The following is an 18,394-nucleotide window of genomic DNA, read 5'->3' as shown; positions in this document are numbered from 1 at the left end:
TAGAAACTATCTGTAAAGAAACATATGTACTTAGTGAAAATCAAGTTGGTAATCTGTTTTAACTAGATATTTTATGATAAGATATACAAGCTGCATTTAATATGATTCAGAAATCAAAGAAGTAATGAGGTCTTTGAAATCATTTTCAACGATCAATGTAACGCACAACGAACGTTTTTTTTTTCCGAAAAACAAAATTCTACTTATACCGTATTTCTGCTAATATTAGCGAAGATTATTTTGTTTTCCTTTATAAGCAATCAATTTCACCTCAGAGAAATTGCAAATCACAGAAATGTTGCTAGATGTCTTTTGCTATTAAACGCTTTTCAAATTACCAAAAACTAAACATCAAGTTTATATATTAAGATATATTTATATAAAACCGGTATTCTATGGTTTGTTCGACGAAAGGTATGAAAACATACTTGCCTGTATATTTCCTACCGATATCTCTCCATCCGCCTGAGTTTCACTAAATCTTGAGGTGGAAGCAAACGTGGCAGTGGGCTTTGGCGATTTTTTAGCAATGGATTTTGTACTATCTGTACCTTGGCCATTTATCGTGCAGGCCGAGCAGAGAAGTGACATAATCAGTAGTTTGGGATTCATCCTGAAAAAAATAAATTTGGTTATGTTCATAAGTACTAAATTATATTGTAATAAAAAAAGATAATAATACAATAAAAAAAAACTGCATGATTGAGGCATGCTTTTGTAAATGCGATTTCAGATAATTCGCATTTAAGAACATCGAAAATAAATACATATACATGTAAGCTACATTAATGTTCACAGTAAGAGCTATCAGATTGTATTAAAAAAATGGTCTGAAACATTTCAAACCAACACTCATTCTCGTACTCCGCACTGTAAGTATTATGCTCGACTAAGTAAGACTCTAAAATCCGAGGTTATAAAAGTGTTTTCCGCAACGTATGCTTGGAAAAATCGGAAGATGATTTCTTTACGTCGACCTTGTAGTGGGAATGACACAGTAACTCATTTGAACAATTTCAGTATGAAGGCAATGTACAGCAAATTGTATTCATATATTTCTTTATCAATAACTTGAAAAAATAACAAACCGGGTGTGAGAGCCACCCAATTGCCAAGCGTACTTTCTAATATAATAATAAAAATATGGACAAATTTGGTTTTTATATGTATAAAAACAGTGGTGTCATATTTCTTTTTAAACTATACAATAAGCAGTTTAATATAAGCAAACAATTCTTCCCAAACAAATAATCAGATTAACATTACCTTGAATATAAGACCACCCTTGTTTTTGGGTTTGGTTATTTTTTACACAAACATTGTAATTTCGAAGTTGTATGTTTATCTGTATAGTTTTGGAGTACAAAAATATCAAGAACATAACACGCATTTATCTATCATCTATGACAAAATCTACAAAAGGGATTGCACAATTAAATGTTATATTTGTGTATATACTGCAGCTGCTTCCTAAACGCAGATGACATATAAACACACTATGGCTTTTCTATCTGTAACAATTTGTATTAACTGTGTAATACCATCTGCAAAACAACTTAAATTACTGAGAGGACCTAAGATATGATAAAATAAAAATATTTACACATAAATTAATCATTTTATTTTTAGAGCAATGACAATGAGAACGCACGATAAAGTAATATATATTAACCTAAAACGTAACAGTGAAAAGGTGTCAATGTGACAGCAAACCGGGTTTTCTTTTGTGGAAACAATATTTGCACTGCAACTGTCGACATTGAATTGATAAAACCACTACCTAAGGTCAATCCCAATTCGAAATGATCATGGCCATAATTTTGTTTCATTATTGTTTTTATACTTATCAAAAAAGCAAAGTAAGATGCGTATCTCTTGATGCATATTTGAACAATTGAACAATAAACTGACAATAACTTCATACCTTGAAAAACTGCACGAAGAGCTATCTGGCAAATAATGTACCGTGCGTGCAATATATCAGTTCAATAGCTAGCTTTTCACAAAAACAAAATCCGAGTGAAATTAAACTAGCAAGAATCAACGCAAATATCACAAAGAAACCAATAATCAAAACACTGTTTATATAACAAAAATGTATTTCTGAGAAATTGCAATTAGTATTTAAATAATAATTCATGGAAAGCTGTCTTACTTATCATTTCTGAGAAATTGCAATTACTTTCTAAATAATAATTAATGGAAAGCTGTATACATTAATCACCTTCTGTTTTCTCTCCTTAATGTTCATTCCTGCTAATTTCTACCGTTTAATTAGTTCCCTCCGTCAGTTAAGCACTTTAACATATACAACAAGTTTTGTTTTAAAACTACACTATATCCTTTTTAGGGAGTAATATTACATTTTTTCTTAATAAAATCAATTATATAGATCAAATTAATACTTTTAATGTACATGTATATATTTGAATTTTGATTGAATGCTTAAATGCTATATTTCTTCTGATATATGGAAGTTTAAAAGAATAATTATCTTACAAACTATATACATGTACATTTTTTCATAAATATGCTATAAAATGTAAGTCCAATTTTACCGGATACATAAAAACATGTACATCGGGTTGTCTTCTTTTTTTTTTTTACATTTCACTATGATATTAATTTTGTAAGCGAAAATTGTTTTTTTTTAACAGGCAGCTCAAAAATTGATAATGTAAGTACATACGTTCACACCCTCTTCACTGTCCTTTTTTATGACACAAAATCCACAATTGTTTATAGCCACATTGTAGCAGATAAATAAGAATACTTATTAATGTACCCCCCCTCTCTCTCTTTCTCTCTGTGCACTTTCAAAAAAGAAGAGTTGCAACCAATATAATCACCTAATTTATTTACTCTTATATATCTCAGAATTTTATGGGAATGAGCTCTTACTTTGCTCTAATATATGAAGATATAATTATTGGCCTCCCGGTTTGAAAACCATGCCTTGATCATGCGATTTTCTTTCGTTATTTTGTTATTTTTACATATCGATGTGTGATTTAGCTCTTCTTAATATTTATATGTCTGGAAAGAAGGGCATGGTTAATTTGTAACACCTAATAATTTTGAGAGAGTCAAATTTATCTAACAAAAAAGGTAGATTTCTGATAGATAATCTATAATATATTTTTAGTACTTAGTTAAAAGGATTTGCTGACGTCACAATAGGCTCCGACATGAAGAGGTGACCGTCATAGGAAACTCACACATCTATACTACTTTATTAAAATAATAGACTCGAATTGTTTAGCTTTATTACCGAGAAATCGGAAGAGTGCTGTCTTTTGTTTTATGTATTTTAAACATCATTGGTACTTGAAGATTACCAATTTTATTTTTTCTCAATCAAGCTTTGCTAATTAATAATCAACAAAAATTCCTTTAAAAAATCCGGAAATCATCTGGAATTTTTGGATTTTACAATCTTGCGCATTCGCATTACATTCACACTAAATAATGAGAGGCTTTTTAGTTTATGTTTCCACAATATTACATTTACATGGATAAACCCAGAAACGATATTACAAATACGTGTACATTTTTATAAGAAATGTGTCATATATTCTGTCCATCAAAGGAAATACGGGAGAAAAACTCAGCCCATTTATTATGAAAAATCCCGAGGGTTCCGAATGTCAACATGATGTGTAAATTCAAAGCGAGTAAAAAACCTTGGTGAAAAAGTGTTGAGTTTCTTATTGATATGAATTAATTTTTTTAATAAAAGGTATTTACAGCCTCCAAATGGTTTGTTATGTATAAATTGACTGTTTTTTTTAATGCAGCTTCATTTATCTTCTTCAAAATCGTTTGGGGGCGATTCTGCAATGTTTTGCTACAGTACGGGTCCATGGGAGGCATTTTAACTGTGGTGAAGACCTGTTCCGAAACACAGTTAGATTATTATAACTATAAATTACATTTTCCAGTGTCTTTGCCTGTGATAACACTACATATCGATTTTGTACTATATAACCCATAATACAAATGACGCCAAATTGAGGCGCCAGCGGGGTTTGCTTATTTATATTTATATATTTAATCGTACAATGGCTTAAAATAATATAAATATAAGTAATAAGGAATCATTCTTTGAATATTATGAGGTGATAATTTCGGTCGGAGCATGATCAAATCTATCATAAAGCCCATCGGGCTTTATTGGATTTGATCACGCCCCAACCAAAATTATCACCTCATATACTCATAGAATGATTTCCTATTCCTTATATAAGCAGAGTGCAGAAAGCAGAAATTAATAGCATTATTGTAGGCTTAAGTTTGTTTATCCGATATCATATGCAATGCCAACCCGTGCACGCACGGGTCAAAATCTAGTTTAAAAAAAAAATAACAATTGATCTTTAGAAACATAAAATAAAGTATTGGGAAAAAATCTAAATTGCAGTTAATACAAACATTTATAATTATCAAGTGCTAAAAATTTAAAGACGTGACATACATTGTCACATTCAGTTCTATAAGATATGAGTGAACGTTGAAACTCTCCTATTTAACGAGGACGAGAACAGATCGAGTACGCACGCTTTCGCGCAGCGTTTCATTACTATTGTGACATCATCTTTTTGCTTGGTTGACGCCATGGCGTGATAGTTTCAACTGCAGATAGTCAGCGAAATTTGTTGAAAATAGCTAGTTTGATGCGTAAAATTGATATTATATTGTTGAATAAACATGAATGTCTCGAAGTATAAGCTTTATTTGAGCTCGGGTCGAAACGTGAAGAGGGTTCAGCAAGCCTAGCCTTCTTTCACTTTATCTTAATCCGTCTAAATATAGCTTAATTCATATATTTCAAAACAGTAACCATGTATTCTATATCAATGATCCTTAATATGTTATGTTATATTTTTATTTATTACTTAAATATGTCTGGATGTTCTAATACTACTAGAAAGATCACTATTCAACCTTTGTCAAATAAAAAAATAGCCATAATTATCTGATAAATTTGGGAAATTGGGCACCCGAAAAAACCAAACTTGTATAAGACCCCAGGAACAAACCAGGGGAAATAAGGATTTTTTCATTTGGCGATTTGATGCCTTTTAGCAATAACTTTAAATGGTAGAACAGACAAATAAACCCTACGGCAGAAGTTTAAAACAAATGTAAAAAAAAAATGCAAAATTGATAAATTTCAAGCAAAATCCCATAGATCTAGAGTTCTATGTTAAAAATTAACAAACTTGAGATGACCCCTTAAACAAACGGTGTAGTAAATGCCATTTTTTGTTTTATCTTAAAAAAATTATTATATCAGTAGAAATTCATGTTGAAATTTTCATTCAAAAATCTAGGGCAAAACAAATTAGACCTGACCTCGTTAAAATCATCCTTAACGTTAGACAAGTAAAGAAATTGAACTGAATTGCATTAATTTCGCTTCATTTAAAATTGTAACTTCTGTATTTTCAACTGCCGATCCAACTATAAAAATTGTTTTGGTTTTGGTTCGTTATTGTATATCGTATACCATTACACACTTTTTAATAAGTCAATAGTTGTATGGTAATTAGTTTTGCATAGATTGACTCAGAGTTTCGTAAAAAGAAAAGTAGCCATATTTCTTTTCTTCACAACCTTACATTAATTGCATTCGATAACATTCATAATAATGTTAATTAGATTTGCATGTTCTAATTTGAGTGTATCAGTTGGTCTTGTCAATCAACGCATTTTCATTAAATGGTTCTCGGACGTAAGAAAATGATGACGTCGGGCTAACGTCATAATAAATATATAAGGTTTTGTGAAATCTTTTGAATCTTTGAAGTTGTTTTGCAAACAATGGGCCGAGAACATATGTTGATTATGTTTTATGTATTGATTCAAAATTATTTCTTCTGATATTGTGTTGAGTAAAAGTTCGTCTAAATCGTTGAAAAGTTTGAAGCATAGTTTTGGATCGCTTTTCCCGACTAAGATATTCATTTTACTATAAATTTCATTGAAGTTTTTGTACGTAAGTAGGGTGCGTTTAATGTAAGATTTTAAAAGATAAGTCCAAATATTTCTCCTTTTGTAGAGATTCCATTGTTGTCATAGGTAAAAACCCATCGGGAATCCTGGACCGGTGATGTCCAAGTAAAAATAAACTTGCGACTTAGACAGAATAATGACGTTTATCTCCCCTATTGTCAGACCCATCGATTTGAAATTCGTCATAGGTGCATCTCAGACATCATTTTTCTGAAAATTACATGCATATTGCGAATGTCATATAAATTGATTGATTTCCTAGGCTTTTGAAGCGCACTGGTTATTTTTTTTTTATCTAGGTCCGAGTTCGACCCCTTTCTTTATTTATGGTTACATTATATTAATGGTAAAACGAATTTGGCCTTCGTGGAATTAAGATATGATTATATTCTAAAATTTATAAAAAAAGCGGCATTGTGTTGAGATTCTTTGTTTACAACTGTAATGTTGAAATTTCTCTATATGTCAGGAATAACAGTACACAGTCTAATTAATCACTAATTATTTAATTAATGAGAAGTGGGATAATCATTATTAATATTAAACGTTCGCTAATAATTTAGAATGTAATTAGTGTCACCGTGTGATGCTAAAATTAAAATATGTCAGATGCGGTAGTCGTTACTCTCTAATTATAAGGAAATAAATGTAGGTAATAATTAATATCACTTATAATTTCAATTCAATTTATTATCCTTGAGCTTTACAACTCATCGGTTTACAAATTATAATACCTATAAAATTATATACAAATGTGCAATGTGTAGTAAGTGAGTGGGCATATTAAGAGAATATAATCATGTGGTAATGAAATGCGGTTGTCGTTACTGTTTAATTATGAGGAGATTAATGTGAGGTAATAACTATTCAATCGCCTGTATTGCCCCACGTTTGCTATAACTATAAAACATGCATTTTATATTAACGATGAGAGTCGCCATCTTCGGATACGTGAAGCGGGCTTCTCATTTTGCAGCCATTGCCATGCCATTTGAAGTAGAAGTAGAGTGGTTTGACGTAGGTGGTATGACAGCCTCCCAGCCCTGCCCAAACCTAATTTCTAGAATGGTGCGATACAGCCCGGACATTGTTTTAGTTTGTTAGGGGGTAACGACCTTTCCAGTGGAGCAGAGCTGTCTAATGTCATTGACTGTCTGACAAGCCTCTTCCACAGAATAACAGATTTAACCCACCCCCGACAACCCGATATTTTCACGGAGATGGTCTCCAGATGAATTCCGTTCTTCTCTACATCGAGAGGAAATTGATGCAAAGAGGATAACATTTAACAATAAGATGGAGAAAAACCTTGGCAGAACTTTCATCAGAATAGACGTCAGGTTTCCCAGATACTATCTACCAGACGAAATCTATTTCAACGATGCTGGGACTGTCATATTCATGCTTTCCATTAGCAAGACAGTAAAGAGTCGCTCCTTGGAGTAGACAATAAACGGCCTTTTTAAAAGAGTCTTGGTAAAATGGGTAGGCAAACCCGGGTCGGGGAAAAATGAAAGCCGGAGCAGATCGAGATTTTTCAATTTACTTCGATAATGATTAACCAATGTCATGGATATTTCCAGAATATGTTACAGATGGGTTTATTTGTATTCATTCGCTTCAAATATTGCTTCACACCAATGCGCAATGTGGAATTTATTGACGATTGTTGATTTCCAAATTAGTGAAATGGGTAGGCAAACCCGGGTCGACATTTTTCAGGTTTGTGGACATATTTAAGAAGAGACTTACTATTTCATGTTTTATTCCGTTAAAACATATGGAATACAAGTTAGAAATTGACATTTATTAAAACTCCACGTGTATGAATTATGTAGGCATTGAACGGAGACGTCGTACTGTTTAGATTTTCATCCCGCCCAGTTCTCTTAATAACTAGCCATTTGTTTTTAAATTTTAATTTCAAAAAATAGGTTACGAAAAAAATTCAGAAAAAATCGGACAAAGTGTATGAAAAAGAAATAAAGACAAGAAAAATCAGAATGTATTTTAACATGTAAGTCCAATCAAAATGTAAAGTATTTTTTCACGGGCTTGCGCAGAATATTTGATTTATCTATGGTATAAATAATTGAAATGTAGTCTTTAAGATACTCTTTTTTTTACTTTCATATATCAGAATAAACATTACACATAAATATTTAATTACAGTTCATATATACACGTATATACATTAACAGCATTCGTTAAATTTATACATCAGGTCTTTAAGAAAAATGTACGTATTACTCACTCCCTAGAAGCGTATAACTTTACAAAAAAAAATTAAATTAAATAATAATAATAAAAAACCAACAACAAAACAAAATCAAAACCAAAAATGGTGCTACTGTTACGTAAAATTGCTTTTATGACGAAGTGAAATAAATCAAATAACAGAAATAGGCAGGAAGGTACATTAGTTAAGGAGAGACATCAGATAATGATTAATGTTCCAGACATTAAAATACAGTTTTCCACGAAGTAGCATTTACATGTAGATATTTATTGCAATTTTACAGAAACACTTATATTTTTATTCTGTGAAGTTTTTTTTATTTTAATTTTGCTTCCTTGATGACATTTGCTTTGACTCTTGATGGTTTTTATAGATATATTGCAGGATATAAGCTTTTAAAAATTAAATCGAAGTTTTTTTTTAATAGTTAATATGTACTGTCAAATAATGCAAAATAGATTAATAAAAGTACTTTATTTTCAGTGTGTTCATCTTACATGTACAAATAAGAATGCGATATGAACTTGGTTAGTCAGGCGTTCAATTCCTGGAAGCCTAATGAGCTTGTAAGCATACTCATGATCTTGATTACGGGCATCCATGTATCCATGTGAACTTTAGCATTGTTTATTTTTATATTTACTATTAAAAAAGACTACTAGTGACCTTATGAATTGTGTATTTATACCAAAAAAAAATCATCAGGAAAACCATAAACTCTTGCAATAACTATAGTATAGTGCACGTGGCTTATATGAAATGATTTCTTTACCCCCTGAAAATTAACCAAAAAAAAACAAAAAACGAAATCAAGGATTTTACTCTCTAAAACACGAGTTGTTTATCATATTACATTGTAGAAAATTACGGCTGCATAAAGGAGCCAAATGAAAAATATATCTAGCTATTTTACAGGACGAATACGTTTTTGTACGAACATACTAGGATTTGTTCAGACAAAGTTGGATTTGTTCGGACGAATTTAAATTTGTTCGGACGAATTATGTATTTGTTCGGACAGACAAGTTATTTGCTCGGACGAAAATGGATTTGTTCGGATAGAATTAGAATTTTTTCGGAGGAATTAGCTATTTTCTCGGACTAAAAAGTTATTTGAAACTTATCCCTTCGAATAAATAGATATATTTTGTCAGAAACAATCCTAATCTGTCCAAACAAATAAGTTATTTGTTTAAACGAATACGTTATGATTTGTTCGGATGAGTTAATTGTTTGTTTGGACGGATAAGTTATTTGTTCGGATGAGTTAGCTATTTGTTCTGACGGATAAGTGTTTTGTTCAGATGAATTAAGATTTGCTCGGACGAATATGACATTTGTACGGACAAATAGGTAAATTGATCTAGTAAAACTTTGTCACAGAGAAAGATAGAGAGAGAGACGTACATACATACACACAGACAGACAGACAAAGAGAGAGAGAGAGAAAGAAAGGGGGTGTCGCATTCTTTTATTATAAGTCTAATCTAGATTTTGAGATGCCCATTCTGGGCGACAAAAGGGTTTTTGATAACTTGAGTAGACCTTTTGTTGTGCTATGTCAGAGAAATTAATATTAATCCCATCCTTCAACGACATCTAAAATTGTGATGAATTTTGAAAGTTAATCTTATATTTTACATGTATGACAAATCCACATCCTTTCATTGCAACCAGCACAAGATCATGCAATGGTGCGATCTATTGTGATGACTCTAAATTTCTCATATCAATTCTCATCAGGGATGTTCGATATGTAATGTGTATTGTATCACAGGGCGAAACACTTTTGCGAATGATGGTACTCTCGAATAGCTTTTTAAAATACCTTTCAAACAGCATTAGCAAGAGCCTTTAGTTTCAATCTTATAGTCATTAAAATAGAGTGATCCGTTGACTAATGCTGTAAAAATGATTGGAAAACGGGAGGATAATGCTATTGAAGAAGTTAAAGCTTTTATAGAAGATAGCACAAAACACAACAATTAATTGGTATTGCATATGTTTACTGAATTGGGAGAAGATTATGAGTCTTACAAGGTATTGTTTGAGACAATCCCAATAAGGGGTCCGCATAAGAGACTAAATTAATTATTATAATCGAGAAATGTGCATGTTTCTTCTAACATTTAAATTAACCTAATAAATGCTAAACGGGTATAAAAATGCTAAGGAAATGATTTAAAGAACTACTTTAATACTGAGACATTGATTTTAACAACGTGGAAATACTCTAAGTTAAAAAATCGCGAATATCTATTTTCGGGTATACAAATCCCTTAAGGATATAGAAAAATATTACGATCAGTCAAACAACTGGTTTGCTGCACATTAAGCTGAGTTTGGTAATATAATCACAAAATGTTATTACTACCCCTGAATGTTATGTTGCGGATATATTTTATTTTTGAAAGCGAAAATTAATTAAGGACATTTTTTTATAGATTGAAATTATTAGTTTATGATGAAACATTTAAAATATATCAAATCGAGTATCGTTCCAATAGTATAAAATTATAGGAAATAAAAGATATCAAATAGTTTTGAACCTTTAAAATACATTTTAAAATATTTGGATTATCTGAAAGATTACAATGTGCAATATCTCAGGAAAATCATATAAATACAAATCAAGCGGAAACTAAGAAATCAATAGAGGAAAAAAAAATCACGAAAAGTTTGGAAAAGCTTCGGGATATTTTTCGAGGGAAACAAATTACAAACTGCTTTTGTGATAGAATTCCCGAAACCAATTGCGGCGATCCATTGGTGGATTTGAGCAGTTGATGACGTTTTTATGGGAATACGTTTCTATTTTCAATCATTATTGATCAGTCCTCCCCCTTCGCTGTGTTTAATTAGTTTGAGTCGTTACATTAGACTTGGGGGTAATTAGTCTAAGACATTGTTGACGACCAAATGCGTTTAGAATAATATAATTACGTAAACCACAAAATGGGTTGACCCGTGCTCAAGAATAAAACATATTTTTTTTTAAAAATGTATTTTGTACAATAGCCCTTACCGAAATGTGGTTATTGTGCAAATTTATTCTTTTTGTCTTACTTCTTTCCTAGGTATCTAAAAAAAACTATGATAAACACAAACTCTGTTTACATCATTAAGAAACTGGTGAAGTATATGGTTCATCGTTAAGATTATTTTAGAGAGTAATCCCTTGTATGTTGTTTTTGTATAGTTTCTATATAATAATTTTAAATAATTTTATCAAAATACGTTTAATGATTATTGTTTTTGTTATAATTATATCGCTGTGAACGCATTAAATACAATTAATTGTGAACAAACAAGTTCTTTTCGTCCACTTATTTGACTCCTCCCCCCTGAACTTTCACCTATACCTATATCGAATGTCAAATCGTCATTTTGACAACGATAGCGTATGAAGTCATTCGTTGCTCGCGTAGTAATTTGTCAATTAATCTGTCATCATCACTCCTGCACTACCGGACAGAACAAGTGCGCGGGAGCTTTTCCGAAGACCGATGATATTCGTCGTTCTTTGTCCATTGAAATGTGGCATGTTATTGATTACGGTTTATTGCCGTCATCAAACTTCTTTAATGACATCATTGATTTGTAACTGACACAATTAGAGGTTAAGGTAATATTAAACCTCCAAATAATTTGAGTAAATTAGAGTTTATGATCCAAACAAATTACGTGTCATTATCAAAATTGTAATTGATTAAAGGTTTTGTTTGATTTACATAAATACATGTAACAATAGAGCATGTGTACTAAGAATATATATCACGCATTTTTGAAACAGCCCCAGACAGAATGTGCCGGATAATTATGCCAGTGCCAAGGTGGCATTTTGTACTTGCTTAAAATACAGTTTCGTGAACATCCTTATGTATAAAATGATATACCATTGTCGAGAGAGTACCGGTATATTTAAATGACCACTTTTATATTAAGTCTCACCTGACATCTTTATCATAATGATTAAAAATTGATATCCAATATTAAAAAAAATTAATTAAACAATAAATGATTTTCCCGCAGGAATATTTAAAATCCTACAGGATTTTGTAAAGATATTATTTGATTTAAATTTCCTATTGAAGAAAAGTATTCCATCCAGGAAGATATTTCAGTTGGGTAGTTATCCTATAGGAAATTAAAATTTCCTATCGTATTTTAAAATCCTAAAGGACGTTTGTTCAAATCGTATAGGCATTTAAACTCCTATAGGGGATTCATTATTTGCAGCCAGAAATGCCAAATATCATATAGGAAAATTGTTTTCGCATGGGCAAATTATTTTCCTGAATGAATTTAATTTTTGAAGGTAGACATCTCATCTGGCAGGTGAGAGACATTGATAACAAGGGTGGATGTTACCTCCTTAAGTAGTGGTCTATCATAGGGTGTATTTCAATTTAAATGGGTGCTAGAAAAGACACTTCGTCACTGACATAATTATCGGGCACATTGTTCAAACTTTGATTGTAAATAAAACGCTTTGGATAAAATTAGTATATAATATAAAGTTAATTAACGAGACCGAGTCTAATTATTTCTACCCAATAGCTAGATATTTTGATGAAATTATTGGCATATAATTTTGCTAAAGTCTGTCCCAAGCAATTACTTCCATCACTTGCTGATGAGTTTTAATTAAAAATACACATACCTGGGAAAGAAATACAGTTAAAATCGAAAAAAAGGAAAATATCCAAGATAGTGATGACTTCTTTATTCTTCTGCTGCTTTTTTGCGCGGGTTATTTCGTGGTCAATTGAAAATAAAACTTCAATATTAGCACCTATTCCATGGAATTACATGATATGATCTCCAAGTTCCAATTACAATTAATTTTAAGTGCAAAAACTTTAATTACTATGACGATATTCATTTTTATGGAAAACAAATACAATTTTTTCTTTGTGTAACGTTACAATCGAGAATAATAATGGTTTTATTATTTTTATTCATTTTTGATGAATACATGTACATGTAACTAATGAATGATTCAAAGGAAGATGTGAATATAAAAAGTGAAATTCTTTATTTGGTGTTCCATTCCGGCTATAAGGTAAGTTAGGATTGCATAAAAATGCGATATTCACTATTACCGGTTGCGTATTTTGTTTCAGCAATTGCTTTTTCATACCCGCATGGCACACAAAAGAAATTTTTTTTAATTTTTTTTAATGAATAAAATAAGAGCTTCATCATGACAAAAACAAACGAAATTATTATGTATTTAATAGCAATTAAACACCAAGGAACGGCTGGCAGAAAAATCGAGAGTTAAGTGACTTGTACTGACAAGGAAACGCCATAATGACTTTTTATCAAGACTTTGCTCTACGGAAGGAAATAACTGACTTAAAGTCATTTTTTATGCTATGATCTGTTATAACTTTTATGTGCAGCGATAATATCATTAGTGTTTGCAGTGGTTTATGTGACATCATTACCACCGATAATGGTAATCATATGCAACGCTTACTTCTTTATATACAGTGGTTAAGTATGAGCATATGAAATCCATCATGATAATGTTTGACTTACTTTATCGACAAAATGTTTCTCCAACCGTGGAAATCAATTTGATTATAAAAGATATTTAGATGCGTAATAAGTACATGTATATAAGTCGAAACTAAGGGCAAAAAAATGACTTTTTGACATTTGTCTCAATGAATATGAACAAAAGCATCGGGCAGATTTAAACTCGGGATCTGCAGTTACGTTTACCACTTTGTTTGATTTCAAATTCACAAAACATATAAATCGTTATCTTGTGACGAAGTGTGTATGAAGTTAAAAAATTAGTGTAGTAAGCTACCCTAGGTACATTTAGCCACATGTATGGCGTTCTATACTTCCCCCTTGCTTTATTCACGTAGGTGAGGGGCCGTATATCATTACACAATGATTGAATTGAACTTGAACTCTGTTTGTAGATTACATTTTAACTTCGGTAAATATTTCTTACTTTAAAATCTGATTTAAATATTTTAATCAAGCGACACAAATGACTATTGACACCACTCCCCCCCCCCCCCCCCCCACTCCCCGCACCAAGTACAAAAAAAAATATCTTTGAGTCGATTTGTCGTTGACAATTTTAATTTTTACTATTTTATTGGTAAATACATACCTTATCTAAAAATATTATAATTATGTGAAAAAGAGTATTGTTTATCTAACAATGAGTTGTATATATATTTTTTTGTTAGTTATCTGCAATTATACGTTGGACTTGTATTTGTTCAAGTTTTGCACTTAACCCTATAGATGGTACTGTATCAACCTCTAATGATAAACATGGCATACAAGGTAATTGAATATTACAAAAGTAGTGTAGAGGACATTGTTTAAGATAATTTGTTCATCATAAAAAAAATCCAATATAGTTATTCGGGCTCGTCCTCGGTGAAATAATTTTTACAAATTGAGCATGATTTAAAAAAAAGCATGTTGATGAAATATCAATAAATAAAATAGCTCGTAAATTTGTATAAAAATATAATGTGATTAAATACAACTATTCTAAATTCAATGTGTGGAGAAGTAGACATTAAAGGATATAGTTTTTTGTTTATACAAATACAAATCTTATTGGCACACACACAATAACAAATGTACAATAATTGGCAAAGGCCCAATGAATATACAGGAACATCATTGTATGTTTACTATAACTTCATGTACAGTATGTTTATATTGTCACAATCAATAGATTTATTCATTCTTACTATTTTCCTATAGGGTACCTCTGATTTTTGTTCTATGTTCATATCCTTTTTGGTGCCTCAATTTTATCAATTCAGGTATTGGTCAATATTGGACTATACTCGGACTGTTCTATTTGTTTACTATGATGCTATAGATACCCATGTTTTGGTCAGTGAGCCGGGGTCCATTAGCACGCACTGCAGTAGTAGCACGATGTATAGCTAAGCGTATTTTTTACGGTAACCATCTCCATTAGGGGTAAGTTCGTTTTTCCTTATACTTTAGTCTTGTTTGTAATATTGAAGACTTTTGGTAACTGTTCTTATACGTGTTCGATAGTATTTTCGTGTTAACGTTTTACATAGTACTTGTTTATTTACCGTAGAGTTATGGTGCGTTTGTGTGACAAGCGTGGTTTGCTAGTTTATTTGTGAATTTATATTTCGTAGTCGTATACGGCGTTATTGGTCATACATTGACTGTTTTGTAATGTTAAGGGGTCTTATACACTTAACTTTATTGCATGTTAAGAGGTCTTATACGCTTAACTGTGACTGTGTTTGATACGTTAAGGGGTCTGATACACTTAACGGTTTTGTAGAGCGAGTATTGTTCGGTGTGATTGTATGGCGTGCAGTTGCGGTAATTAGGTAAATAAGTATATTGTGAAAGTGAAACGTTTAATTGAAAATATTGTTATTTTTATATTATTAAAAGGTTCCAGTAAGGCTCCAGCAATGTCCCAGTGATGATTCGGCCATAGTCACCAGTGTTCCGGTATTGAACATCTTACCACCCGTGTAACCTCCTTCGAGTATTCACTTACTACGCTGGAAGCCGGTGGACGGAAGCCGTCATCTTAGGACGTGGTACCGAAGGAGGACACATTGGAGGAACACTGGAGGGACACTGCTGTCCAATATACCACCATAGGACATTGACGAATCAGATATTAGAAACATTTTTTTTTGTTAATATTTTGTGTGTGTGTGTGAATGTGTATATTTGTAAATTTATTGATTTTATATATAGATAAAGATTGTAAATACTTATTGTTGTTTTCATTGCTTGACTGGTTAGACACACGACGGCTGTCGTGACAAATTGGTGTCAGAAGTGGGATAATTATGTCTAATCAGTCAGCAAATAATGGTCATTTTGTTTTTGTCAATTAGTTTTTGAAGTGTCTTATATGATTTTTTTTTCTTCATTTAAGGTAGCTAGAAATTGTATGGAACCCCGGTGGAGAACGGTTACTGTTGCCTTGTGTATGGTTATATTTTTCCTTTGAGTGTTTAGAGGATAAGTATATTTTTGTTTGAAATATTTATTAGCATTTGATTGTGTAGTTGATATATTTTTGAGTATATTAAGATGGACCAACCAACGTTACAAGAATTAACGGAACACGGACAGAAAATGGAACTCAAGGGATCAGATCTCCAGAAGTTCATACGAGATCAACAAGCCCACTATCGGGAGTTACGAGCCGCAGAGAGAGAACGAAAAAAGGAAGCGATGGAGTACGAGCTGAAGAAGCAGACTCTAGAGATGGATAGAATTAAGATGCAGGAAGAACAAGGTAAAGCGGAGCTTGAGAGTAAGTACCGTGCTACTATATTTCATTTAGAGCGAAAGAGACAAAGGTTGATATTGCAAGTTCTTCATCTGCTAAAATTCCTAAGATGCCATTTTTTGACGAAGTTAAAGATGACATAGATTCTTACCTTCGGCGGTTCGAGCGGTATGCAGAGGCACAGAAGTGGAAACCAGATACATGGGCAGTCAATCTCAGCGCACTGTTACGTGGTCGACCACTCGATGTCTATGCTTTGCTGCCTCAGGAACAAGCTCTCAACTATGATGCTCTGAAAACATCGCTGTTGAAACGATTTGAGAGAACAGAGGACGGATTTCGCCAACGATTTCGTATGTGTCGACCTGAATCAGGTGAGACTTTCTCTCAATTTTCTGTTCGTCTTGGAAGTTATTTAAATAGATTGATAGAACTTGGTAGAGTGCCTAATACCTTCGACGGATTGTATGATCTTGTGCTTCGGGATCAATTCCTTTCAATGTGCAACAGAGATTTATTGTTGTTTTTGAAAGAACGTATACCCAAAGACATTGATGAAATGTGTAGGCTAGCTGATCAATATAAAGAGGCCCGTCATGTTAATATTTTGTCGTTAGTACATTCTGGCAGGAAAGAGTATACTACTGAACTAAGGAACGGATCACCAAATATACAGAGAGACCAGAAGGAACAGAAAAGTACGAAAGATGCAGCAACAACAGAAAAACAGGTACGCTGTTACAAATGTTCCAAGATAGGACATGCTTCATTCCAGTGTCCACAGCAACGTTCACGACCTAGAGAAGATTCGCGGAGCGGACATCCCTACCAAACACCAGGTAAATGTTCAGCATTTACTTCCGTAACTACAACAACCTCTGTCTCGAGTCCAAAGACTGATGATTTAGTTAGTACATCTTCTTGCAATGTGACAGCTGCTTCAGAGAACATGCCTTCTTGTGATGGTAGACTAAATGAACATTCAGTTAGTGTGTTAAGAGACACGGGTTGTAACGGTGTAGTGGTTCGTAAAGACTTGATTTGTGATTCGCAGTTGACTGGCAAGTGTCGAGAGTGTGTTCTTGCAGATGGATCCAAGATAAAAGTACCACTTGCGTGTGTGAGTATTGATACACCTTACTTTATAGGAGAAGTTGAAGCATGGTGTTTAAAGAACCCTTTGTACGATGTAATCATAGGAAATATCCCATACGCAAGAGATCCAAAAGATCCAGATATGAGGTGGAGTCCAAGTACCGCCAATGCAGTGTTAACTAGACAACAAGCTCGCCATGTAGGTAAAAAGACTACACCAATTTGTGTTCCAGATATTATTGATTCTAGCGTGAGTCCAGCCGACATATTACGAGAACAAGAAGAAGATGCTACTCTGGAAAAGATCCGTGGTTTAGTGGGAAAGGATACAGATGCGGACGACAAAGTTCATTTTATAAGAAAGAAAGGTATGATTTATCGAACTTTTCAATCGTCTAATGTTGAAAATGGCAAAAAGCTCACACAGTTAATTGTTCCTAAGAAATTCAGGACGAAAGTCTTAGCCCTCGCACACGAAGCTCCGATGTCAGGACACCTAGGCATTAGCAGAACGATTGACAGAGTATTAGCAGAATTCTACTGGCCGGGAGTGCAGTAAGATGTGAGGCGATTTTGTCAGTCATGCGACATTTGTCAGAAGACAACTCCAAAAGGTAGGACTACTAAAGTACCTTTGGGTAAGATGCCATTAATTGATGAACCTTTTAAACGTGTTGCTGTAGATCTGGTCGGCCCTATTCAACCAGCAACGGACCGAGGGAACCGGTACATCTTAACCCTGGTAGACTTTG

At 32.7% G+C, this 18,394-nt stretch overlaps 1 pseudogene; it reads left to right on the top strand.

Moving 5' to 3' along the window:
- Positions 1–15,120: 15,120 nt before the first annotated feature.
- LOC128163360 (uncharacterized) lies at positions 15,121–17,102 on the top strand (annotated as a pseudogene).
- Positions 17,103–18,394: the final 1,292 nt, after the last annotated feature.

The sequence above is a fragment of the Crassostrea angulata genome, chromosome 9 (assembly GCF_025612915.1).
Source record: "Crassostrea angulata isolate pt1a10 chromosome 9, ASM2561291v2, whole genome shotgun sequence".
Taxonomy (NCBI): Eukaryota; Metazoa; Mollusca; class Bivalvia; order Ostreida; family Ostreidae; genus Magallana; species Magallana angulata.
The sequence above is the reverse complement of the archived record's forward strand: the minus strand, read 5'-3'. Positions and strand labels throughout refer to the sequence as shown.